Source organism: Ambystoma mexicanum, chromosome 9, assembly GCF_040938575.1.
Source record: "Ambystoma mexicanum isolate Mex_15411 chromosome 9, UKY_AmexF1_1, whole genome shotgun sequence".
Classification (NCBI taxonomy): Eukaryota; Metazoa; Chordata; class Amphibia; order Caudata; family Ambystomatidae; genus Ambystoma; species Ambystoma mexicanum.
In genome coordinates, this window is record NC_090931.1 from 917,634,882 (window position 1) to 917,662,776 (window position 27,895).

The following is a 27,895-nucleotide window of genomic DNA, read 5'->3' on the forward strand; positions in this document are numbered from 1 at the left end:
CTCGTGCATCGGCTCCTGGACACGTGCCGCCTATGACTTCCTCTACCGTGTACCGAACGTAGTACTCGGCGTTCCCGCTCCTCCTTGGTTCGTTTCCTTCTTTACAAAATTATGGGGTGGGTTGGGTGGGAAAAACAATTCCTTCTACTCTCCAGGACTCCCAGAAGCTTACCCGAGCGAGGTGTGCTTCTTTCCTGGATGTGCCTCTACCTCCTTGTTGCGCCCTTCTTTTACCCCCTTTCCTTTGTTATTCCAGTGGGGGGGGCTCCCCCGCCCCCCCCCCCCCACTGGTTGCTGTTTCACCTTTTCTTGTGTTGCTGGCTGCTGCCATGGCAACACTTGGGTGTGTGGCGCCGCCTGGCTGCCCCTCCCTGTGTGTTTCGCGCCTTCTCTGCCCCCGCCCTTTGCCTAACCCGCAGGCCCTCCATCGCACCGTACCTTGTACGACCCGGGGCCTGGGGCAATTTCCTCAGCTCACCTGCACAATGGTCTGTGAAATGTATTGGTTTTCTAACATGCGCCACCTTTTTATATCATCCTACTTACTAAACTCTAGCGATGATTGAGGGAAGTTTTAAAGCTCATATAATTTAAGTGAACTGACCCAATTGGGTGATTTGGTCCGAAAAGCCCCTAGCATTTTGGACCTCTAATCCGGGCCTGTACCTATTACTAATTTGTCTGGACTCCATTTTGTTCCGAAGGTCTTTTTCTGAAATTGCAGAATGTGCGCAGGTTCACCGAATGCCTGCTTACTTCCCAACGGGTCGCCCCAGTCTTACTGTTGTCTTTTTTTCGGAGGTGGCCGGCAGGCTTGGCCCCTCTGCCCGGCGCTCGGGATGCGCGCGGTCACTGTCCCTTTAAGAGACGCTGCCTCCTGCACGAGGCTCTGGATAGGAAACTAGAAGCGACCCAGCGAGCTTGCACAGTAGCTCTCGGAGCGCGAGGCAGAGACCCGCGCAGCTGCTCGCGCGGCAACTCCCGGAGAAGCGCTCTGCTCTGCTCTGCTCTGCTCTGGATGGACTAGGGGCACGGACGCCGCCCGCCGCTCGCGCACCGGATGCGTCTGACGTAGGAGCTTGACCTCTGCAGGTAAGCGCTGCAAAGTGATTTCCAGTCAAGGGAGCGGCGCGTGGTGTTTGCGATGCCGCAATGCCCACTAAGTATAATTGCACCAGTACAAAGTGCTATCACAGTGTTGTGTTAGGCGGTGTTGTGCTATGCTAAGGTGTGTAATGTTTTGGGGTCCTGTGCAACCTATGCACGGGGTCCCATGCAACCATGTGCACTGGTAGAGTTCTCGTGTGCATAATATGGCATTGCGGAGATATGATGTGCAGTAAAGAGTCGTTTTTTGGTGCATGCCTCGGCAAAGAGTTGAATGGAAACTGGAAGCCGCCCAGGTGGCCCCTGGTGACAGTTTGAGGCAGCCGGTCCCGCTGGCTGCGAACTCGCGGGCTGCCGCACGTCGCTCCGTGCCTGAAAACTGCCAAGAGGGCACCCCTGGCACGTCACAGCACCCTCCTGACACACGGCAGTAAGACGCGCTACTAACTGTAACCGATACGGACAAAATGCCACTTGATTTTTCTGTGAGTGGGCTGAAGGACGCCCGGCTGCTTATGCCACTGCTCGGTGTGTGGTCTGCGCAGAGGGGTGCACGGGAACACAATACCTCTTCAGCAGGTAAAGGGCAAGACAGCAGTCAGTGGTACACAATGCACAATGAATGCATGACGTGTGGTGCTTACTGTGGCAAAGGGGTATCAAATGCTGCACGGAATTAAGTGTTAAAATATGCGGCCTAGATCGTTCTCGCAAACACGAACCCTGCTGTTCCGCATACAGGGCGCCTGGGAGTGAAATGCACTGCGCACGCGAGTGCGTGCCACCCACCTTCCCACGAAGACGTACTGTCTGTCCTGGTCTTTTTTCTTCGGCCGCCACGCCATCTGCAGGTGTGGATTTCAGTTCAGGGGTCGTGGCACACATTATAACATTTACAGAACACAGGTAAACACGGGTTTTTAGAAGCCGATCTCTCTGGCGAGGTGGTCTGGCTTGCAGGGATATTGGGAGAACTCACACCCTGCAGAGCCTGGAGTGGACCGATTCCACCCCGGCTCCACGAGCGTGTTGTGTGGTGGGAATAGATCTAGATTCCCGATGGACCAGGCCGCGATGGCTTCTTTGGGAGCCCTAACTAACATCAGGTGCCCTTCCAGAAGTCCAGGTAGAGTTTCCCCTCCTACAGGACCTGTCCCGTGGAGGTTTTGGGGAGGGAGTAACAGTCCCTATTTTTTTAAAGTTGGAAATAACACGATTTTTCTGCATAATAAATTAATTTCCATACCAAATGGGGTTTTTTTTAGTCTCGGGAGGATAGCGCAGGGGCAACGTGGTCGCCTTGGAAGCAAGACAATGGGGAGCAACACAAATTCGATCCCTGGCTCCACGCTTAGAAACCTCCGGCTATTCAATAACCAATTTATAAATCCGCGTTATAAATAACCAATCACAGTTAAAGTGTACAATTTAACTCTAAAACGGGTAGCATTTTATAGCACACACTTCTTTACATCTTGTAATTCGTGCAATTTAAAAGATGCATTTAAAGTTCCTCTTCCGGTACGGCAGTAACACCATTAGAGCGCCTTCCCGCGGCACTGCGCTGCTGGTACCACGCATCCGTGCACCTCTGTGTGTGGAAGCAGTGGCCGGGCCCTTTTTGGCGAAGTTTGTAACTCCTACTGGCGGGTAACCGTGGCCGGTGCTCTGCTTCTCTGTGGGGCTGCTGGCTGGGTATGTGCATGGCAAGGCTTGCTGCTGGCGGTGGTGGGGCCACGCACTCTTTCTGGCGCTGCCAGTGAACGCTCACCCGCAGAACCCCCAGGGCTTGTTTCATAGTCGCAGCATTTCTGGAGTGGAAATGACCATCCTGCGAACGTCACACAGATATTAGCTGAGCACACCAGCGGTTGCTGACATGCATCATGAAAGCACTGATTTGTCCCCCCCCTAAGTGTATGAGTTTTGACACGGAATCTAAATTGGGAGCGAGCCGGCGCGAACGTGTAAGAATCGCATCGGCGAGGAAAGGCAGTTTTTAGAGGCTCGTGCCATCACGGGGTGAGGTGTGCGCGCGAGGTGTTTCTTCTGGAAATGTGCCATGTTGCCGGGCCTATACGCGAGGCTGGTGAGACGGCGCGTTATCCCGGGAGCCGCGCCTTCACCTGCTAGTAGTACCTTGCTGGCCCATGAATTGGGAAAACGCCCGTGGGCGTGGGATTCAGAAGCCAGTTAGCTCTGCCTATAATATGTATGTCAGCATCCATAATCGGGCAGGGGTTTTATTCTGCACTATGCTAGGGAGGAATTGAAGAACCCAGGTCGCTTATTTCTGAGAAAATGATTTGGCATTCGGACGAAAGTTCACATTCTGCAGTCGGTGGCCCAACTCCAGGGCCCGATTTAGAGACAGGTCGCTCTGGTGCTGTGTAATTGTGAATGCCTGCGCGAATGTTGGCTTGTGCGTCTGTGGCCCAGGAACGCCTGTGGCCCGTATATCCTCTGTCTGCTTATTATATTGACTAGGCAGTATTGTTTACAACACACTACCCCAAGGCACTATTTATAGCAGCCGCGGTTGCACTGCATTTCTACGCAAGAAGATGCGCACAAAATATGCGAAGGAACTGTGTTGAATATGGGCTTGACCACAGAACATTATTAGAACTTTACTCCTGCCTCGTTACTATGGCATGGCCCCGGCAGACCAGCACCACACGTTTCTAGAATGTAGCGTAATACTGGGTAAATCCTGCCCCTATACGCTGCTCGGGGATTCTGACATCGGCAAAGATATGAAATGTTAAGACTAAAAAGAGCATGCGCGCGCGCGCGCCGCGGATTCTGCGCAGGGCTGCCATTGCACTGCTCGCCAGTGGTTTGCGTCTTACTGTTCTACCCTTTCTCTAAATCCAAGGTCTTAATGAAACGCTGCTCACTTGCTTGCCACACACAGCATCAAGATGCATGGTTGCTTCCCCATTTCTGATGTCTCTTGTGATGTCATCCGAATAAGGTCACCACCACATGGCTCCATATCACTGAGGACACTGTTCAAGGCCTGGGCTTGGCTTTCACTCTAGTTTTACTCCAGTCCGTTTTTAGTTGTGGCTATTCAGTGGGGTTTTAGTGCCGCGTATAAGCTGAAATTAGTTAATTGGAGTACAGATAGGAGGGATACAGGGTGTGACGAGGGGCACACAATTTATGGCAGGCCCGGCCCTGGAAGCACCCAGGGGATGATGAGACAAAATGTGGTGCACCCTCATCCCCCGGTCAAGGTGGAGTGGGGGGTTTCTAAATTTGGGGTTGCTCTGTTAAATAGAGCGATGCTGCCAAACCAGCATGTTGGTGTAGCATCGGCGTCCTGTTGAAATTAAAAGCACCCCGCTCCCGTGCTGGAACGCTCGGTGCCAGCACAAGAGCAGGGCACATTTCATTGCGCACTCTCATTTCAATAGAGCGCTGCTGCCAAACCAGCATGGATGCTGGTGTAGCATAAGTGTCCTATTGAAATGAAAAGCACCCCGCTCCTGTGCTGGAGCGCTCAGTGCCAGCACGAGAGCAGGGCACATTTCATTCATTTCATTGCGCACTATTTGATAGAGTACCTCTGCCGAACCAGCATGGGGAAGCCTTTGTAAGGCTTCCCCATGGTGGTTTAGCAGCAGCGTCCTATTGAAATGAAAATCACCCCGCTCCAGTGATGGAGTGCCTGGCGCCAGCACGAAAGCGGGGCACATTTCGTTTCATTTCAATAGGGCGCCTTCACGCCACCTTGGGGGAGCCCTTGAAAGACTCCTCCAAGCTGGCATGGCAGGGAGGGCTAATGTGGCACCCCGGGCGACCGCCTGGGTCGCCCATGCTAAAGCCGGCCCTGCCTTATGGGAGATGTTTGGTTATTTATCCTCCAATTGACAGTCCAGGGCTATGTTAATCCCTCTCACCATTCCCACCCTCTAGTTGCCACTCTCTGCACAAAACACATCCACTTGGGATCTCTTTGAGCCACCTGTATCAAGCAATAACATCAACCTTTGTGCTCTATAGGGCATGTCAGTGTTATTTCAGAACTGTCTTCTGGGAGTTAATGGCTTAATTTCTGCGGTAAATGAGCTGCCAGAGTAATAAAATGGTCTTATCAAAGTGTGCCTTCATCCTCTTGCAACACGTTTGGCTACTTTATAGGTACTGGATAGGCATTTGCCAGGCACTACCATCAGATTCCCAGATACATACACCATTTTCCAACTCTTGCCTTCCTACGGCCAGGTAGTACCTACACAAAAGCTAAAACTGTTGGCTTTGTCAATGCTTGTATTCAGTTGAAGTTACCCAAGACTACAATACCAGAAATGCAATTGACGATGATTCATTTTGATAAACCTTACATCAAAGTCCCTTAAAATAATGCTAACTATGCATATTGATTGATTGACGTATTTAGCCAAAAATATGTGTTTCTGGGTCCTACAATCGCATGGTAAATTTATCAGCTGATGCACCCAAAAGGTATGAAAACAACCAGACCTCGTACACCAGTGTTCATTTTCCATTGAAAACTGCAAGATTCATGATGACAGAATTCGAATTTTTCGTCCTTTCATAGGGACCAGTGCACCTTGAGAACATTTGCCTAAAGATGATGGCGTGTGTTATTTTAGTCAGATTACACAAAGGCCAGCTTTACCCTAGGGAATCAGTGTTCACACAATGCTCTTGCAATGTCTTTGTGTCTTTGGAGCAGATACTGGGTGGGGCAAACTTGGAAACTCTGCCCCCTCTGTTCTACTGAAAGGGTTGTCTGGTGTTATTAACATATTTAGTTAAATTGGCTAAGGATCTACACAGTTTTGCCCCCTCCCACTTCTCGCCCACTATAAAGAGAAAATATTTAAGGTCAGTAGAGGACCCCACCTTTTGGTTGCAAAGGGCTCACTTCTATAGGAAACCTGTGTTTAAAATTCAGAAGAGCCAGCTGCATGTCAGGGCCCCCTGGAAGGATAGGGCAGGAATCTGGTCACTCCTTTCCCCAGGATGGTCCCCGTGCTCCACCATAGGGTCCAGTCAGCTTTTCAGGCCTCCCCAGCAACAGACAGCTCCAATAGACAGCTCCACTCAAATGCAATTTTTGCAACCTCTTCTGGTATTTCCTTGTTACTGTCAGATCATAAGTTTTAGCAGCTCTCTTGATGGTACTTTTAGCAGCTCTCTTGATGATCATTTTAGAAGCTCTCCCAATGGTAATTGTAGCAGCTTCCCCATAATTGTAGCCCCTGTTTTCACACCTCCTTCTTACATTCTGGTCATACATCAGCAACCTAGTTGGCCTCTATATAACTACCTTTAGAGGCAGCAAGTCTAAAGGGCACTTGGTTTCCACACCTTTCAGGTAAGCCACATTTTATTGTTGTACACCACTGAGATGCAAGCCAGGCTTTCCATGGGGGGTGGGGGGGAAAGCTCTTTGTGACATTTGTCCCACAGCAAGCAAGCAGGGTCTGCCTTGGGCCTTATTAACTTTTTCATGGAAACAAAGTGCGTTTTTCTCTTCAAATGTTTGCTGGTATTTTGAATGCGAAACATAATATACATTACTTTTTTGTCAACACGCACCATGTCTTTTCCCTGAAATTTGTGTGTTAGCAGGGGTACATTCTTCACATTTAAATTGCAAACACACACTAAAAGCGTTTTTGGTGTCAGTGATTAAAAATTCCTGTTTTCAGCGTGAGGGACCTTTGAATTTCTTCTACATTTGTGAATTAAAATGCTGCTTTTCCTTTTGTAATGACAGATAGGCCTTTTCACATGACCTTTCCTTGTGTTGCTTGCAGAAACCCCACAGTCTGCCTTAATAGGCCCATTTCTGGTGTGAAGGTTTTGTTATAAATGCTGGCAGGTCAGTTTCCCAGTTGGCTCTTCAGTTCTGTTGGTTCGGGGCCTTTGATTACACCCCTGCACTTACTCCTTGCACTCATGAATGCATAATGCGCTAACATGCAACACCCTTTAACACTGCTGATTTCAGAAAAGGCTTTCCTCGCCTCTCTGCCTAACAAAAAACAAGTGTGCACATCAGCCCCTCCCCTCAGATGTGAAAGAACACTTAACATTGTTATATGTTGGCTCGTATCTGTGGGGAGGGAACAGATATGTGCATTTGATTTTTCTGAGGCAGAGAGGCGATTGAAGTCTTTGTTGAAACTAGCAGCTTTAAAGTTTTTCTGCATTTGTGCAAATACCTTTTCTGCACAAACACAGTAAAACTTTGAAGCTGCCCCTTTCAGGAAAGGCTTCCCTCGCTTCCCTGCCTAACAGAAAGTAGGGACACACATCAGTCCCCTGCCCTCAGATGTGAAAGAAAACATAACGCTGTTGTATGTTCACGCACATCCGTGGGGAGGGGGCTGTTGCGTGCATTTGATTTTTGTAATGGCACTGCAGCGATTGAAGCCTTTCCTGAAATTAGCAGCTTTAAAGTTTCGCTACGTTTGTGCAAATAAATTGTTTTGCACGAACACAGTAACACTTTAAGGGCCTGAGTCACAGAGCCTTTTCCTATGGGATTGTGGCATTATAATAACACTTCTGTGTATCAGGCCCTAAAGCCGCTGGTTTCAGGAAAGGCTTCTCTCCCCTCTCTGGCCAACAAAAAGCTGTGTGCGGAAGCCCAGCCCCATAGCTCACATTTTTGGGGGTGGCTGAAGCCAAGTCAGCTCTATGTCATTGTGCGCCTGTTGTTCATTGGTGCCCTGATGCTGATGCATGCGATGTATGCCAGCATAGAACAAGCAATCCAGCGCATATGCACTATCAGACGGTGCTCTGTTCTGGGGTGCTCTTGTACTCTTCATGCACCCCACATGCCTTTTGTTTTAAGAATCCCCATTCACTTTTGCAGGCAAACAGTGAGTGTCCCTTTTAATATATAACAGCTGACACTTGACAGAAGTCTTTTGAATTTCATAGAGCCTATTTGTCTCAGTGTAGCCCTTGGTGTTTCTGGCTCTGGCTTGGGCAAGGGTGCACATACCTTTCCCCATGCCAGGTAAATGTAAGGTCCTTTGAGTAGCATATCATGCAGTGGATGGGAAGCAGAGAAACTCTATAATGGAACCAACTCAGGAAGATGGCAAAGTTTGTCTGTGTGTCTGTTTTATTGCAAATAAGAGAAACCTACAGGGGTTCTGATACATTCAAGGGGAACATCTAAGTATACTTTCTATAAGGGGTTGTGTTGTGATTGGACATCTACTGTCAGGCGGACAACTCATGCCCACCCCTAGTGCAAGTCATCTTCAAAAATTATTAGGTACTCCATATATCACTGGCTCTCAAACTAAAAGGCCCTTTGTTAGATGGCCCTCTATAATTGGTTGGCACGCTCGTGCCAGTCTGGAACATTCGGCTCACTAGCAGCATGTAAGCTCATACCCCAGGTGTCAGGAGGTGGACTTGACTGTACCTCCCCACCCAATTAGCCCACCATCTCTCATCACCCATGCTTTCTGCCATGAAGATTGTCTTTGAACTTGGTCTTGCAAGTATCCTTGCCTCTGAGAATATAAGGGAGTGTAAGCACGCGCTATCATAGTTCTCGAACTGCATGCCCAACTTTATTTCGATCCTTGGCTCACGTGACATGAGACCACAATTCGGCCCATTTTGCAGCATTTAATTATCTTAAATGAATAAAACTTGGCAGTCATAGTGTTCTTTTTTTGCACCTTAACAAGGGATGATTCAGCATCTCACGTTCACTGCCTTCAAGAATAGATAACCAGTCTTGGCTGCTTCAGCCTTGACACCAGGACAGACAGCCCTTCTCAGTTCTTCCACTATCCCAGCTAATTCTTTGCTGCAACACAGCTTTCAATCTTTCTTCTCCATGGGTTTGAACTTACTAAAGTTGTGACACTGATGTCCAGTTTCTATATATTTGCGGCTCCGCCTGCAGTCTATTCACTACATATAGCCAGCTTCTATGACCACTTAGTCTATTTGCGTTACTGCATCTGTACAATTATTGAATGATTTGCATTCTCTGCAGTGCTCTTCACACGTGCAATCTTCTTTTCGCATATGAACGTTTAGTCAATTCTTTACTTCGTCTTCAGTTTCTATACGGTCCATACCCCCTCTTCTTTAGCCAGTCTTCTCAGTGCGTCACACTTGTTTCTTGTGACGTCACCAGCTCCTTTTCTTGCTCTTTTCATATTTCTTCCAGGGACTCCCTCCATGAGATTGTCATCTCTTCGGGAATACATCTGATAGGGTTTTCTTAGTGGATACCTTCTCTCGAATATTCTCAGGGGAATGGTCACAACTGCTGGTGTCAAGCATGGCATCATTTCAGGCTTCCAGCATACAGGTGGGATGGGGTGGGTCTTTCTGCAGAGGCATTTGGCTGCTCTTCTACACAGGATGGACCACACTGGATCCATCTCTCCCCCCTGCAGACCATCCGGAGAGAAAGGGCGTTGAGGCTCTTAGGGGGCATGGCCTGGCAGGGGGTCGGTGCCGCAATTAGGAGGCCACATTTACCTCACCTGAATGCTGCCTGGTAGGCTACTCCCCCGTAACAGCCCCAGCTCGATTTTGCAAAAGGGCAGGGGCTGTGGTCTAACAGGCACCATTCAGGTAAGGTAAGTGTTTCCTTGTCTTTTAATTGTGGCGCTGGCCCCCTGCCAGGCACCCCATTCACTGGAGATGCGGCAACGAACCCCTGCATCTCTAATGAAAGGGGTACCTGGCAGTGGGTCAGAGACGCAATGAAAAGCTATGCCTTTTTTTTGTCTAAAACCTGAAGTTCTCTCTTGCACATGAGAGCTTCAGGCTTCACAAAAAAAAGCCTTGCCGACTACGAGCCTGGTGGGATGGAGTAAGCAGGGGGCTTCAGGGGCCCCGGCAGGGCCTGTCTTAAACACAATTTTTGGAGCCTGCTCTGGCTCTACCACGGCTAAGCCCGGCCCACTTAAAGCCCTGGCCAGGGTTATAGCAACCCATTTTCCTCTGTTGTGGTGCGCTTCCGGCGTGGTGGTGTAGTATTAATTTTTACCCACGCTCAACATTGCGCAGGGCTTGCCCCATATGTAGGGTGACCAGATTTTCAAAATAAAAAAACCGGGACAGTTCATCAACATTAAAAAAGGACAACAATTGAGGGCAGAGCTTGCATAAGTGCACACGTAGCACACTTACATTGGGTTGTTTTCAACGTGTCAGTATTTGCAGGTCAAAGTACAGCAAACCTTCCTATAATAGTAATTTATTGCATATATTATGTTTAGAACACCGCCCCCATTCTGGCATTATATCATCATATGGGCTGAAACCCTGCAGGTAACAGTGCCAAACACCCGCCTGCTTCCGTGAACGCCAGTGGTGGGATTATCTGGAAATGTTGGGGACCGGGTTCGGTGTTTGATGAGGCATGGCTGCAGCATCGAGAGCCAGGATGACAGTGTGAGCTGAGATGGAGTGATCATGCCACGACAAGCACCGGGAAAACATGGGCAATGGAGCTGGCGTTCCCAGCTGTAGCTGAAGAGCCAGTGCAGCGAGTCAGTGCTCAGCGGACTCGAGCTGCACGATGACGCGGTGGGTCCAGTAATCCCCGGCTGTGCAAGAAGCAGAGAGGAGTGCACATTCCAGTAAAGTCCTTCTGGAGTTTAAAATGCCACACGTGGAATTGAAACGAACTGGAGCGCCAGCATTTTCAAAGCTGGCATTGATCTTGGGAATCCCGGCAGGCCAATCTCGCGTGCCCGGTGGCATCAGTAACCGGTGCCCCAGAGGCAGACATGTAAAACATATCCCTACCCCATGCAACACGCAAGACATTGGGGGAGTGTTGGCAGTAAAAAGGCAGTGGGTTTTTATTGCACATCATGATGTGACAATAAATCAAACAATCGGAATCATAATAAGCACAACATAATGTGTACTTTTGGGCACAGGGTCCTGAGGTTGCGCCCTCTGGCCCGTGCCACCTTCCTTGTCCCACGACAGTGTGTGCCCCGTACGGGGCCATGTCTCCCTTCTCTCCCTTTTTCTTGGGTGGGAGGATTTTGAGAAAGGAAGCACAGGACTCCGTGTGAGCAAGCACTTCTTGCTTGGGTCCCTGTGCAGGGGCCCAAACTGGATTCTGCTTTCTTGCTGCAACTGCAGCTCCTTATATTGCTCCCAGGGGCTGGCCCTGGGCTTGTGTGGGGGCTGTGCTGTCCAGCCCCGCGTGCTTCTTTTGTTATTCCCTACTGGTTTCCTTCCTTCCCTGCCCTGGGTGCTTCGCACCTCTGTGGTGAAGCAGCCAAGGTGTTGCTTGCACCTTGCCCTTCCCTTTGCCTGGTTCCAGGAGTCTTGGTAACCGAAACCAAACAAACGTGAGAGGAGAGGGAGAGGGGGTTTCGCCCAGCAAAGTGTTCTTGCCCGCTCTTCCCACCCTGTCAGCCATGAGGCACAGGTTACTGGCCCCCGAGCTGTGGGGTTCCCCCTGCGTGGCGCTGGCCAGAACACTCGCGAGAAGCATGGAGGGCACTGCACAAGGAAGTGTGAGCATGCCCAGAGCCTCCAAGTCCAGTGGTCAAGCTCACAAAGTGATACTTGGATTTGCCAACCGAAATAACTGCGTTTTCCGACAATTCAAAAACCAGGACATGGTTTTTAAACTCAATAGACTCTCGGGACACGGGGACCGTGGGTGAAATACAGGGACATTCCTGGGAAAACCGGGACGTCTGGTCACCCTAGCCATATGGGGAACTCCTTCACTTGGCCTTGCGTGGCCCCGCCTTCCGGGGGAGAGCCAGCAACGATCCCGCCGGCGCTCCTCCAAAACTCCCCGTCCGTGCTGCATTGTACGGGGCTGTCTCTCTCATATGGCCCCGGATTGGAGCGCACCGTCACCCTGGCCACTGGCACCATGCGCACTGGGTGGGCCGACAGCTCCCCAGGCCACGCAGGAGGCCCGGCTGCTCCCAGCACACAATGCGGCCTCTGCATACTGCTGGACCGCAGCTGGTGTACTTGGCAAGACTTGACCGGATCTCTTTGGGCGGGCCCTGGAGGGGGAGGGCACGGGCAGCTTGATGACACTGCCCTCCATTGAGCACACCAGTCGCCTCTGCTGACCTGCTTTGAAACGTTTTTTCTTTTTTTTCAAGTTAACTTTAAAAACATTCACTCAGTTCCTGTCCTAGAAACTTCAAATATATTACTTTATTGTTCCTGGCAAGGGAGTCCTGCCTAGTGTCATCAAAATCGATTTGATCCCTCTCTAGATCAAGCCATAAATATCGTATCTGTGTGGAAAATATACCATATCCTATATATAATGCATCACAATACTGACTGATGCATTGATCAGTTGTTTTCAAGAATTATAAACTAAAATATGAATGTGTTGAACATTTGGCTGGTTGGCTGAGGCAAAGCCCAGTGTGGGATGGCAAAGAGTCCTGTTAGCAAACCTCCGACCCCGACCAGGAGCATTCCAAGTGTCACGTGGTTGGCTGTCCACACAGGACGTCCATTGGACAGCTCACTCCAGATCAGGCCCGGGTGAAACCCCCAGCACGGATGCTTCAGCAGGGCATAGGACCAACACCTTTAAAGGATAGTTCCGGGACTTTTTTTTTATTGTCCCTATGGGTCGGCCATGTGTTTGTAAGCATAAATCGGTAGATCGTAGGAAACTTTCCTATGGACCTTACCCGACTTTTCGCCCATTATCGCACTCGAAATCAGCCTCCATTTTGTGATAATCCTATCATTCCGCCGCATCGACCTGGCTCACCTGCCTTTGCGGCACTAAATCAAATCCCCCGCCCCTGAGCCTGACATCAGCAGACGCGTACTGCCCATTTCAAGCACGTCTCGTGTCAACAATCGCTGCGCCTCAGCTATTGACGTGTTGCCATGGAAATGGCAGGACGCCTCTTTCCCCAATAAGTATAAACAGACCGTTTCACAACATACAGCAGCAGATTTTCGATTCCATTCCTCTCTCTGTGTTACTTTGAGTATTCTGTGACTTGTTCAGTGCTCTGGTCAGCTACCTTCGCCGCTTGTAGCCTGTGTGAACACCTGTACCATCTCTGTAAATTATTTTACTATCTTTACCGCACAATGGCCACAATAATGCCGTATATGTACGAGCCCGAGTACACCGAGGAGGAACTACTGGAAAGGCAAGCACGCGAAAACGATGGGGATTCGGACGGCAGTTGGGAGGACCAGTCAACGGATGAAGAGCCTGGACCATGTCGCATGGACGGCGTCTCCACCTGGTGCACGTGCAATCGGTGCGAGCTAATGCCAACTGAGGAGGAGAACTGCTGCTGCCGTGACATTTCGGAAAGCGAGCAAAGTCTGCAGGAAGGCGAGCAAAGTCCGCAATGCATCACCGAGCTGCCAGAGTTCAGGGAAGCCTGCCTCTCACGGACAGTGTTGAGGATGATGATGGTGCTTATGCACGAACTTCGTGGCACTGTTCGTCCGCGTAATCCGAGTAACGAGTAAGTATACTCTGTTTGTGATGTCAGTGATGCCACCACTATTTCATGGTCGTCTCCCACATATAAAATTACATTTACATATCATTCGAACGCATGTAAATTGGTTCCATATAGTGCATTTTCTAGATATAATTTTTTTCTAAGAAAAATGACATGTGTTACCTGAATCGACATTGATAAGAAAGTTTGGTCAGTTTAATACAGTTTGCATCTTTTTTTTTCACAGGTGGTACAGGCTGGTGGCCTATCGTTGCTTCACTTGGTGGCTTCACGGGAGGCTCGGACACCGCGTTCGGAGAGTAATACCTGCCTGTGCGGTACTTGCCATTAGACAACATTTCCCCAGTGACAGTGGACAATACCGCGGATTTTCCCTCGATGTGCTGCAACCTCAACTTTACAATGTGTAATGTTTATTATTTATGTTTAACTAAAATCTAAAATAAAGCCCAACATATATTTTAACAATGGTTGTTTTGATTTTTTAAATGAATCTAGTGTATATTCTCCTGGGAGGGTGAGGTATTTATAAACTCACCCCCCTGCCTTCCATGTAGTAGATCCTGCAGCCATCCTCTTACATTCAGTTAGATGGCCTCTCCTTGGTGAGGCCCTGCGGCAAACGGGTCTTGTCTGCACGACCACCGCCCCGATCCACCCCCCCCCCGCCCTATCAAAGGCAGTTCGCACCAGGGTACTTGCGCTGCTGGCAAGTGGAGCTGTCAGGGAGCGATAAAGGCCAAGAGGTGCCAAAGACCATGTACACTTCAAAGTGGTCTATAGAGCATGGGTTGTTGTTCCCATGTCTACCTCCAGACCCCGTGTCTCCTGCCAAGCATCCCCCCTCACGCTGGACGCCCCCCTGCAATCCGCATAATGCCACGACATATACACGTCATTCATTCACAAACACACCCCTGTTTCGAATTCTTTATAACCCACTTCATATTTCTAATGAGAACTTCTTTGCGCTTTGCTAGTCAACCCGTGAAGGTGCTGGTTATCTGCTCTTCGTCTCTGTGAACTTCCGTGACCACTTTGAGCAAACTCGTCAGTTTGCAACCTGTGAACTGCTCCCTGTTCTACGACAAGAAACTACTCTGATCCCTGCATCTAACTGTTTGTTCGTCAAGGTAAGTCCATGTACCATAATCATTTTGCGTCCAATTTTTTAATTTATATCTATTTGCTAGTAGTCATCAAATTGCATCCATGTTTTCTTTTCGTTCACGACAGTACATGCAAGGAACTAGTCACATGTTCTGAGTTTAGTCAAATTACTTTTTCTATTTTTTGAAAGTTATTGAAATACTTATCCGCATGTGAATAACGTGTATAGTTCCAAGAACCAAAACGGACCTTGCATTGAACCTTTAATGTGTCATTTAATGTTTTAACACATTGGTATTCATAGAGAATTGTTGATCTTTACTTTTCAGAACTTTCCATAATGCCTGCCTGTTCCATTGGCGGTTGCCCTTCGAAGACTCATAACAAATCTGAAGGTACTATAATGCATGTTTTCCCTAAGACAATAGATCAGATAAGAGAATGGGTCCGATATTGCGGATATCCAGCCTCTGAGCTAGAAAGTAGAGTCCTAGAAGTCTTTGCGGACAAGAGGGGTGATCGATACCGCATCTGCAGCAGGCACTTTAGCCCAGACATGTACTCCACATCATTGCTAATAAAGAAGAAAACACCGCGAGCGAGGCGAAAATTGCTCTCAACCGCTATTCCCACTCTATTCGTCCACATCCCTCCACTGGTGAGTCAAGTTTACGTATTTGTCTCTCGGCCTTGCGGTAGTGTGTAGCATTAGCTAACAATAATTTCCCCATTTATGTATCCACTCAATATGAAGGCGGAAGATTCTCCATCCGTGTCGTTATTGCAGTCATCAGCCACTTCAAGCGCCTATCGGGTAATCTTACTTAGCTATTCTGACACTGACTTGTTTTAGGCATGTAAATCAATAGTTTTAATTGATCGTGTAATTATTTTACCTAATGGTACACCACAGTACTCGTCCTCTAGTCTTTGTTTTCAGTTATAATTATTGTTATCCAAAATAATGCAAGTACTGTCTTTCAGGGAGATGCTGAGGAGTCCAACGCATTGACGACAACCGTAGATGTCACTCAGATGCTCGAGGTACGTTTCCGGACAGTTCCATCGATGGAGATCATCAGATCTTGCATTCTTGTAGCGTGATTGTTACACACAATGTTTCTTTCGTTTTTAGCCATTGGTATGTCCTTCTGTCGTCACCCTCCTATGTGTCTTCTTTTTTCAATATTGTGTTCATTACTAATGAAAGTCCTATGTTTCAGGGAGTCGATGGAGCATTAGTCCAAGAAGAAGGGGGAGCATGCAGTTACGGGTCGGCGCAACAGCTTGCAGAAGTGTGCACCGCAGTTACAGCGTCCCTTGATGTTCTTATGCATTTCGAGGTATGGATACTGACAGATCAATCATGCGAGATCAAATGACGTGATTACATCCGCTATACTTCCTTCTTTATTAACGCAAGTACTATGTTTCAGGGAGCTGACGGAGCTTCTTCAACAAGAACATCACCCCTAGTAGTTGATGCCGATCTCTGGGTGGTGACACTTCCAACGATGGAGCAAATCGAATCATATTTAGATATCCATTATTTATTTTAGACAACTGATCATTTGTGCAGGTCTATTTAGATGAGCCGTTGACGCCTGCAGAAAGTTTATGTTCTTTTAAACAAAATAGAAAACCATACTAATGCAATTACTGTGTTTCAGGGAGTTGCTGAAGCGTCATCTTCAATAATATCATCAATGGAAGTCTATGCGGAGCCCGAGGTATGGATCTTGACAGTTCAATCTAACTAGATCAACAATGCGTGAACTATTGTCGTTTGAATGTTCTACACAATGCGTTCATTCGTGTTTTGCTATTGAGATGTACGTATGGGTATTGGTCCCCAAGTACATTTTGTGTTTTCAATATTATTATACATACTAATGAAAGTTCTATGTTTCAGGGAGTCGATGGAGCCTCAGTGAGTGATGGATGTGCTTATCATGAAAATATAGTCGTTGCAGCGCGAGAGGAAGTGGAGACATGCACACACGAGTCGGAGCAACAGCGTCCAGATGTTGAAGTTCGAGGCAAGAAAGTTTCAAAGAAAAGAAAGCAAAAGAAGGTTAGTGTCCTGTTCACTATATTATGTTGTCTTTCACTGTCAATAGTTCAATACTGTAAATTGTGTTTAAACTGAACATCCCTTTTCTAATCTGTCCTCTAGTTGCGAGTGGGTGTAAGAACTAGATCTACACAGACAGTGAAGCGAACGAGAGATGTTGCTTGTCAAACCTTTTGGCAGGGACTTGAGACTGGAGATGCATCGTGCCAATGGGAAGAATATGAAGTGATTGACAACGGAGCTATACCACCACCAGCCATTGATAGTGAATGTCCTCCTGGTAGTTTGGATGCAGTCGGAGATCAATTCACAGAATCCACACCCGCAAAAAATAAGAGCGCGCGAAAGTTGAAGACATTGTTTTTTTCTCCCATCTCCGGACAAGGAACAGATGTTGCAATGGAAGAGAATGAAGTGGACGACAATGAAACACCATCAATATCACTCAGCATAGCGGAAGACGATATCAGAGATTGTACCTTTCACGCGAGTGACATGTCCTCAACGTTACAGGCCGAACCAGCTGGGATGCAGAGTGACAGTATAAGGAAAGAGGCCAAATTCATTGTATTCGATAGCTGTTTGATGGATATTATTATGATGATGAAATGTGGGCATTGGGTTGGTGGGGAAGTATGTGGGGAGCCATTGATTAATGTGACTCGTGCAATTCGAGGCACTAACCTTAAAATACATGCCACCTGTACACAATATCATCCGTTCGCATGGTCTGCACAACCCATGCTGGGGCAACTGCCAGCAGGCAATCTACTTTGTGCAGCGGCCGCACTTTTTAGTGGTTCAAGTTTTAAAAAGTTACAGTATTTCTTTCAGTTTGTGGGAATCCATTTCATTGCGAAAAGTCAGTTCTACAAATACCAAACCGATTATCTATTTCCAGCCATCAGCGAAGCTTGGAGAATGGAAAAAATGTCAATGGAAAGTACATTCGCGGGCAAACGCTTCAGGCTAGCCGGTGATGGACAGTGCGACAGCCCAGGATTTTCAGCCAAGTACTGCACCTACCACTTTCAGGACATGGAAAGTAAGAAAATTGTGAGTTCGGTGGTCGTGCAGGTGTCACAAAGTACATCCTCAGTGGCCATGGAGAAAGTTGGCTTTGTAGCATCATTGCAAGAACTACAATCGCGGGGAATGGTGATCGACCTGATAGCCACGGACAGACACGTTTCAATTGCCAAGACAATGAGAGAAGAGTACAAAAATATAAATCACCAATTTGACGTATGGCATCTTGCAAAAACAATCAATAAAAAATTGTCGGCTGCAGGAAAAAAAAAAGATATGCAAGGTATTTCACAGTGGTCCAAGTCAATCAGCAACCATCTTTGGTGGAGCTCAAAAACATGTGAAGGGTCGTTGGAAATTCTACTGGAAAAATGGCGGTCAGTAATGTTGCACTGTAGCAACGTACATCGATGGTCGACAAATGAGCATTTCCACAAATGTGAATATGGCCATTTGTCCACAGAGGAGGCACGGAAGAAGAAGTGGTTGATTCCTTCATCACCCACTCACAAGGCCATTGAAAAGATTGTATTTGATAAAACTATAACAAGAGATTTGAGGGGACTCACGGAATTCTGCCACACAGGAGATTTGGAGGTGTTCCACAATATGTGCCTAAAGTACAGGCCCAAAAGATTGCATTTTGGCATGGAAGGCATGATAAATCGGACTCTTCTAGCGGTCTTGGCAAATAACCATAATGTTGGCCGTCAACAAAGTAGGACGACCGGAACTTTAGGGACGCTTCGCTACAATAAGGCCTTCACTAAAAGAAGTAAACAATGGGTGATCAAACCAGTGTTTGAGGATATGCAATATGAGTTTATTGAGAGACTTATCGTAGATGTCCTCGATAGGCACATACATGGAGTGGTGAACGAACCTATGCAGGGGACAACTGCATTGCCACCCAACATTGCCTCTGTTCCATGTCCACCTAAAGCAGAGCTCATTGAGAAATACACATCACGGTTTAAATGATTGTAATTTGATTGTCTGTTCTCTCGAGTCTCCTCATGTTGCAGGCCCATTGCAATTAAACCAAACAGTAATATAAATCATTTTTACAAAAATTATAGAATGTTTCCGTATTACAAACACATGGCCGACCCATAGGGACAATAAAAAAAAAGGCACGCAGACAAGATGCCCTTACACTAACTGCAGCTAACTAGAAATGTGTGCTCGCTCAAAGTGAAGGTCAGCTGCTTTGATGTTTTGCTCGGGTGGCGGAACGGCCCACGACCCAGTATAAGGTTCTATTGTGATTTGACCTTGACAGGCCGGGACCATCCTGAAAAAAAAAGATAATGAATAAAATTTCAGAAACGAAACGATGAGCCACGTTCATTAGAAGAAGTAACGTCGGCAAAGAAGGAGTGGTGTTTCGGGTCTGCCCTACACAGAGACACAATGGAAAATGCAAATATAATGTAAGTAACTTTTGATGAGTTTATACCGCAATTTCATTACTATACAGTGGCTTTAAAGACGGGTTCAGTTGTACTTGTTCGTTCTATGTGGCATATTGTTTTCTACCGCGCACTAACTTGAGGAGAAACATCTGCTTTTACTGAAGCACCTCAAAACCTTCCTCTTTGCTTCTGCTTTCTCTCTCCCTCTCCCCTGCTACAACTGGTCCACGTCTGCGACCTCGGTCCTGGGCCCTTCCACTCTCCACCTGCACTGCCTCCCTGTCAACCCCTGCACTGGGGGACTGTCTCAGTATCCTACAGCCCCCCCTTCCCAGCACTTGTTCTGCACTTACCTTGCACTTGCCACCAGCTGGCCCTATTTATTTATTATTTTATGCTACTTACCTTGTACTCCACTCCCCCCCCCTCCCTGCCTCGCCACGCCTTTAAACACTTGTGTACACCCAGTAGCGCTGTCCTCGCTATGATTTTAATAAGGATCTGATGGTGAGACTAATTTCATTTTTTATGTTTTTAGGTACATCATTCACTACTGTCTGTGTCACGAGTACCGGACACCGGCGGACGGCTTCTACAGCCGCCAGTTGCTTCTCCGCGTGAACAACGTTACCACCCTGACCATTTTATGGGACGATCGCCAAGTACAAGTATGCCCTTACGCGGTACTAACGGTTAGATGCAACATACCTACCGTTGTGGTGGCCTAGTGCCTCGTTGTTGGAACAGCCATGCGATTATCAGTGCGACCGAAGAGCTTATTTTTATCGTAAACCAACACCCTGTGTACTGCACACGAACATCGCTTCCCTCAAGACGAACTAATTTGGATCGAGAGCAAAGAAAAATGCAAATCGCTGAATATTCTCTAAACATTTGATGTCCAATAAACGTACTTTGCCAAATGTACAATCTTGCCGTTTGCTTTTAAACCACGGTTTCACATTCCGAATTGTGGCGCTGTATTGTGAGATGCTCTAAGACCCTGTGTACAGCAAAGGACCATCGCGTTCCTCAATACGAACTTTTTGGAACATGAGCAAATAAAAATGCAAATCGCTGAATATTCTCTAAACATTTGATGTCAAATAAATGTACTTTACCACATTTACAATCTTGCGGTTTGATTTCAAAGTACAGTTTCATATTCCGAATTGTGGTGCGCTGTATTGTGAGCTGATCTGTGTTGATTTCCGGGGTCTGTGTGGAGTCGCGTAGAAGACGCCTGGGCGCGTTTGCCTACGCAGCAGAGTAACGTCACGGAGAGAGGCGGGGAATATGAATGTTTTGATAATGTCTGTTTCAGGGGCGGGGGATTTGATTTAGTGCCGCAAAGGCAGGTGAGCCAGGTCGATGCGGCGGAATGATAGGATTATCACAAAATGGAGGCTGATTTCGAGTGCGATAATGGGCGAAAAGTCGGGTAAGGTCCATAGGAAAGTTTCCTACGATCTACCGATTTATGCTTACAAACACATGGCCGACCCGTAGGGACAATAAAAAAAAAGTCCCGGAACTATCCTTTAATCCCATTAGTGTCATTTCCTATTGTATGACAGCAAGACGCGCTTGTTCACCATTATCGAATTTCATATATGTTAATGTTTCATACATCTACGCATTTCTGGTTTTCCACAACATACAGCTCTGTCAAAATAGGTGTGCTTTTGCATTTCATGCTACTTTGCATGTCATGCCTCTTTCCCATAGGCGGCTGCTCAAAGGTGTCTCCCCTGCTCCGCTCACTTCATGTGTCCCCAACACAGGACTTGCTGGCCTCACGAGGCCTGTGGGGTATGACCGGGGCGGGCGGGCCGGCCTCCTGGGAACTCGGGAGATTTCCCAGCAGGCCTCTGCACCCTGGGCCTCTATTGTGTGATAACCTATTTCAGTTCCACATGTCCTCATAGGGAACGGGTTGGGGCTGCTGGAAATGTGTAATATGGGGCCACTTTGAACATTACTTCTAGGGACCCAGTCAACCCCTGGGTTTAGGGAGCTCACTGCTTTACTGCCCACAAAAAGCCTCTTGCAATTATTCGCCAAACTGCTTGTGTGTGCAGTAAGGCATGTGACGTAACACTACGGATCCAAAGATTTCGTGTAGGGCTTCTGTCTGGCTATTGGCTTGTTATATCGCTGGGACCACTGTGTGGCCAGTCAGCACAGGTGTAGATTACACTTCTGCTATCCAGTTGACCTCATCGGTTGGTTTAAGTTCGGGGAGAGTTTTCAATTTCTCTGGCGTGGTCATAGGTAGAAGTCTGTTTGCCCGGAAGTCCGTTTCTAGACTTATACATGAATACATCATCAGTGGCTTCTATAGGCAGGAAGTCTTCGAACATCTGCAGCCGGGCAAGTGCACGGGCACACTACCATCACCGCAGGGACAGTGGGCAAAATCCTGCCAACGGATTCCAAGGCTCGCGAAGGCCAGACATTGCCTTCCTACGGGTGCCACGCACTGATAGGATGAGCGGCACTCTCTCTCTCTCTCTCTCTCTCTCTCTCTCTCTCTCTCTCTCTCTCTCTCTCTCTCTCTCTCTCTCTCTCTCTCCCTCTCTCACACGCGCGCGTGACAAAGAAAGGGAATTCTCACAGCCGCTGATCAGGGCCCTGTCTGCTTGCTGCACCACCCATACGCCCGGGTTCCTCTTTCAGTGGTGTATTTCATGATGTCCACAGTGTCTCGAAGCCCTCCGAGGGAGCTGCATCAGCCTGCATGGCACTCCAGATATGTCTTACATTTCCAGTGCCCAGGGGGAGGCTGAAGGGGGTGCATTTTGAGAGCACTGGCTTCTCTTGGGTGGGAGGGCGGAGGAGACTGTGCTGAATATATCAGCCACCGCTGGGCCATTCTCATAATCTTCATTACTGCTGACCCCGGCAGTAGTTGAACTACACCCGAACATTGTGTGGTTCAGCAACCAGCAGATTGCAACACATGCTTTACATTGGGAAAAATCCACAATTGTTTTTTAACAGGTACACAAATCCTATCCACTGAACCACTGACAAACACACAAAAACATACTGTTAGTATGTGTGCTACTGTAACAACAGCAGTCGTCCACAGTTTTGTGGAACCCTCCCGTCCCCTGCACACCCAAATGTTATTGTATATAACAAAGAAACGTTTTTTAACATGTAATTGATTTTAAAATGTAGTTATTAACCCTCTTATTGTAAAGAAAACAATAACTCGATTTTCGTAAGAATATTGTGATTCTTATTTTCTTCCAAAATATATTATTAAGTCATACAATACTTAGTTGAGTAGACAACAATTCCTAACAATTTTACAAATTCACATGTTAGTAATCACAAGTATACAGTTTCTTCTTAATTAAGCACTTTTCCATTCAACAAACCCAAAGTTCTGTTAAGGTAAACAATTAAACACACTGTTTCAATTCATCAATCAATTAACAAGTTCATAAAAAACATTGCACATTAAATGATTCTTGTGTGTTTAAGTACTCTACGTGTTTCGGGGATTGGACCCTGTTCTTCAGGAGTTGTTCACCCTTTCTTTTCTGTCCACCTAGGGATATAGTCTGATAATATTGTGTTTTAATACAATACTCATTCTTACATGATTATTTAATTATAAGTCTGTCATGTTTAAATCCATAATCACCTGAATGTGTTGTGTTTAGGTTGCCATATAGAAGTCGATGATCAATCAAATTCAAAGGCCTTATATTATCTTGTTCTACTCTTTTGGAGTGTGAGCTACCTAAAATCAAGGATATATATTAAGCATTAGATATTAAAACAGGGAAATCTTGTACGTAAATAAGAAGCTAATCGTGATTAAAAACCTCATTTAGAGTGCTAACCTCAAGGAGTATATTGTGGTAATATCAATGAAGCAAGTAGTACAAGGTATATGTGGCTCTAGGTCATTAACAATGACTAGTCATTGTTTAATACATCTGAGAACCAGAATTCTGATCTTAATTTGATTCCGTAATGGTGAATATACATAGAGCTTACCATCTATTTCTCACTCCTATCTAGGAATACCCAGTGGAGTCCCATGGTCCGTGTTGGCACCAAAAGAGGCAGCTTGTCAAAGTTGTTTGGTTTAACTTGTCAAGATTGTCTATAATTCTGCATCGGATTTCTCTGTAAATTAAGAGAAATATATTCGTGAACCTGTTTAAGGTTGCTATCTCTGGCTCCTTAGTAGGAGCAGTTCAAAGTATCCCATATAATTCTATAGACTAATCATACCTAGTTTGTAGAATATCAGCCGAATATCTGTAAGATGCTGTGGCCCGCGTTCGAATGGTATTCAAAATGGCCGTCTTATATCCTGTGACGTCATCACGCAGTAGCGTGATGATGTCACATTGTTTATATTATACGTCACGTAACGAGGTGACGTTATGTTTACAATTCGTATCTCGATAGCAATCGCCACATTGGATTTAGCTTTCAAATAAGGTCGTACTTTGTTAAAAAAACACAATGCATAGTACAAGTGAATGCAGGGAAAAGCATTCTTTTTATGTAAAGACAGAATAGAGTCAAGTGACTTATTTGATCGTTATATTATCAATTTTTTGAAACAATTAATGACGTTCACCTCTCCAAGAGAAGATAAATGTGTGTCCTGAAGTGGTGTGGCACCATGTTATAGTATGTTGGTGGTCGTACAAAATCATTTGGTTCAAGAGATAGCACAATTGAATTGTATTCAAATTCCATGTAGATAGTGATGTAAGGGATTATATATCCAGGTGGTTATTGATCATTACCAATGCTCACATTCTCATATCAATGTTTAATCATGATGCATACATTTGTACTTAGTAGAGCAATTCTCTAATAAGATCCAATAGGTTGATGTACCTGTAATCTTTCATATTTCAATATATACCTTCTCTGCTTCTAAGGACAATGAATGCTCTTTATGCTACATGTACTGTTTTTTTAAAAAAAGCGAATATGAATTATTTTTTTATAGTCATCCATGAATTATTTTTTGGAGAATGAAGGGTATTATAGAGATGAATAATGCTGACAGGTTAAAATTGACTATAGGGTTGGTTGTTCCTTAGATGTTCCGGGTGGTGACTTAGGTAGTGCAATGTGTTATTGACGTCTGTCGGCTTATGATATATGTTGGTAATTATACCTTGGGGTCCAATTTCTAGTTCCACCTCTAAAAAGTGTAGTTCAGGTGTACCAACGTCCATTGTAAATTTAATCCTTTCGTGTACTGTGTTGATGTATTTCAGGAAATCCTCTAGATCTAACCGGGTTCCTCTCCATATTACAAAAATATCGTTGATAAACCTCTTCCATGTTATAAGGTGTGGTTTCCACCTAGGTTCTGTTATGATCCATTTGCTTTCTAAGTAGAACATGAATAGATTTGCATAGGCTGGTGCCATTGAAGAGCCTATTGAGGTGCCTGCAGCTTGTAAGTAAAATTGTGTCTTGTTCCTAAAGTAGTTATTTACTAATATAATCTTACTTAATTCCAAGATGAAGATTTTGTTGGCTTCACAAATGATATGTAGTAGCACCCATTCCAGGGCTTCCAGTCCGTCCTGGTGTGGAATAGATGTGTACAAACTTTGTACATCAAATGAGAGCAATAGATCTCCTTCTTCAATCATAGTTAATGTTTCCAGGTGGTTGAGGAAATCCGTTGTGTCTTTCAAGTAAGTTGAAGTCCCTTGCACTATTGGTTGTAGTGCTTTATCTACGTAAATGGCTAGGGGATTAAAGATACTGTTTGTTCCCGCCACTATCGGTCTTAATGGCGGAGTATTCAGATTTTTATGTATTTTAGGTAAGCCATAAAAAATGGGTGTGATAGGATATTCGTTTGTCAAATATTGTTTTGTCTTTTCTGATATCCAACCTTGATCTGTGGCATTTGTGAGGGTGGTTCTTATAATTTCTGAAATTTGTTTAACTGGATCTTGATCAACCTTGACATAGGTGTTCTTGTCTTCTAATAATTCATTGATCATATTGTCGTAGTATGTGGTGTCCATAATGACAATGGCACCACCTTTATCTGCTGGTTTTAGTGTCAAACTTCTGTCATCCGCTAGATCTTTGATTATTTCATTTTGTCGTCTCCTAATATTGTAATTCCTGGTTTTGGTGAAATTCCCCTTTTTAAGATCCTTCAGTACCTGTTTCTCAAACATTCTGATAGCGATATTATTTACCTGGGGATCAAAGCTACTTTTAGGTTTTAATTCCAGGTATTGGTGGTCTTTTCTTTGTGTCTCTAACTCCATTTGTGAGTTAAAAAATACTTTCAGTCTCATTTTCCGAATTAATCTGTACAGATTCATTTTTTCTTCAAGAATGTTGGCGTTCTGAGTTGGTATGAAAGAGAAACCCAGGTTAAGAGTATCCACTTGTTCTTTGGTGAGTTGTTTGGATGAAATATTGACAACTAGTTGTTCTGCTTGTTCCTTGGCCGTAAACTTCTTGTTACTTCGCCTTGTCTTCATTCTAAAAAAGACGCTGGATGGTCTTTTGAAGTGGTTGCTTCCAGAGACGTATGTATTGCGGGGGGTCTTGGTATTGTGTTCGTTGTATTGATCTGTTCCTCCCCACTAGTGGGTATTTCGCTACTCGGATCACTTGTCTCCTGTCCTGGTGCTTTTGGGGGATGCAGAGGTCTTCTATTTGGTGGTGGTCTGGTTTGCGCGTAATGCTCTTGCCAAGTATATACTATGTCTTGGGAATAATCTAGCGTGTCTCGTCTTAATTTGCTGATCTTGCGCTGTTCAATGTCTTTTTTTATAGTCATCCAACGTTTTGTTGACTTCTTCTATGATAACTGCATATTCTTCCTTGCTTTTGAATGTAGATAATTGTTCAGATAGTTCTTCAATTTCCTTATCCAGTTTCTTAACAGACTTGGCTAGTTCCTCTATAGTAGGTAAGATTAAGTCCAATGAGCACTTATTGAGAATCTGCTCCCATCTCTTGACAAAATCTGGGTTGTCCTTGCATAGAGTCCGTTTTAGGTAGATTCTCAGACCTCGGAGGATACGTTGCGCACAATAGTATTGTGCCAAAGTTGTAGCATGTAGCTTTTGTGATATTTCCCGTCTTATTACTCTCTCCAATTGTGATATTAGCTTCTCCGGGTACATAAAAAGAATACTTTTCCCTGCATTCACTTGCACTATGCATTGTGTTTTTTGAACAAAGTACGACCTTATTTGAAAGCTAAATCCAATATGGCGATTGCTATTGAGATACGAATTGTAAACATGAAGTCACCACGTTACGTGACGTATAATATAAACAATGTGACGTCATCACGCTACTGCGTGATGACATCACGGGATATAAGACGGCCATTTTGAATACCATTCGAACGCGGGCCACGGCATCTTACAGATACTCGGCTGATATTCTACAAACCAGGTATGATTAGTCTATAGAATTACATGGGATACTTTGAACTGCTCCTACTAAGGAGCCAGAGATAACAACCTTAAACAGGTTCACACAAATATTTCTCTTAATTTACAAAGAAATCCGATGCATAATTATAGACAATCTTGTCAAGTTAACCTGAACAACTTTGACAAGCTGCCTCTTTTGGTGCCAACACGGACCATGAGACTCCACTGGGTATTCCTAGATAGGAGTGAGAAATAGATGGTAAGCTCTATGTATATTCACCATTACGGAATCAACTTAAGATCAGAATTCTGGTTCTCAGATGTATTAAACAATGACTAGTCATTGTTAATGACCTAGAGCCACATATACCTTGTACTACTTGCTTCATTGATATTACCACAATTTACTCCTTTAGGTTAGCACTCTAAATGAGGTTTTTAATCACGATTAGCTTCTTATTTACGTACAGGATTTCCCGGTTTTAATATCTAATGCTTAATATATATCCTTGATTTTAGGTAGCTCACACTTCAAAAGAGGAGAACAAGCTAATAGAAGGCCTTTGAATTTGATTGATCATCGGCTTCTGTAGGGCAACCTATACACAACACATCCAGGTGATTATGGGTTAAAACATGACAGACTTATAATTAAATAATCATGTAAGAATGAGTATTGTATTAAAACACAATATTATCAAACTATATCTCCTAGGTGGACAGAAAATAAAGGGTGAACAACTCCTGAAGAAGGGGATCCAATCCCCGAAACGCATAGAGTACTTAAACACACAAGAATCATTTAATGTGCAATGTTTTTTTATGAACTTGTTAATTGATTGATGAATTGAAACAGTGTGTTTAATTGTTTACCTTAACAGAACTTTGGGTTTGTTGAATAGAAAAGTGCTTAATTAAGACGAAACTGTATACTTGTGATTACTAACATGTGAATTTGTAACATTGTTAGGAATTGTTGTCTACTCAACTAAGTCTTGTATGACTTAATAATATATTTTGGAAGAAAATAATAATCACAATATTCTTACAAAAATCGAGTAATTGTTTTCTCTACAATAAGAAATTTTAAAAGCAATTACATGTTAAAAATCTTTTTTTTGTTATATACAATAACATTTGGGTGTGCAGGGTACGGGAGAGTTCCACAAAACTGTGGACGACTGCTGTTGTTACATTGGTTTTTTACAACCTAGTGCCAAGGTTGATTTTCTCCCCGGCACCCTATTAACCATCTTTAAAAACCCA

At 45.4% G+C, this 27,895-nt stretch overlaps 1 protein-coding gene across 2 annotated transcripts in view; it reads left to right on the forward strand.

Annotated features, from left to right (window-relative positions):
• Positions 1-920: 920 nt before the first annotated feature.
• Positions 921-27,895, forward strand: part of ZNF385B (zinc finger protein 385B) — a 1,357,263-nt gene continuing 1,330,288 nt past the window's right edge. Inside the window, exon 1 of one of the 2 annotated variants that reach the window (XM_069616089.1) lies at positions 921-1,092. The gene's annotated coding sequence lies outside the window, so the exon portion shown is untranslated. The remainder of the gene's footprint in view (positions 1,093-27,895) is intronic. The other variant, XM_069616087.1, reaches the window with a different exon arrangement.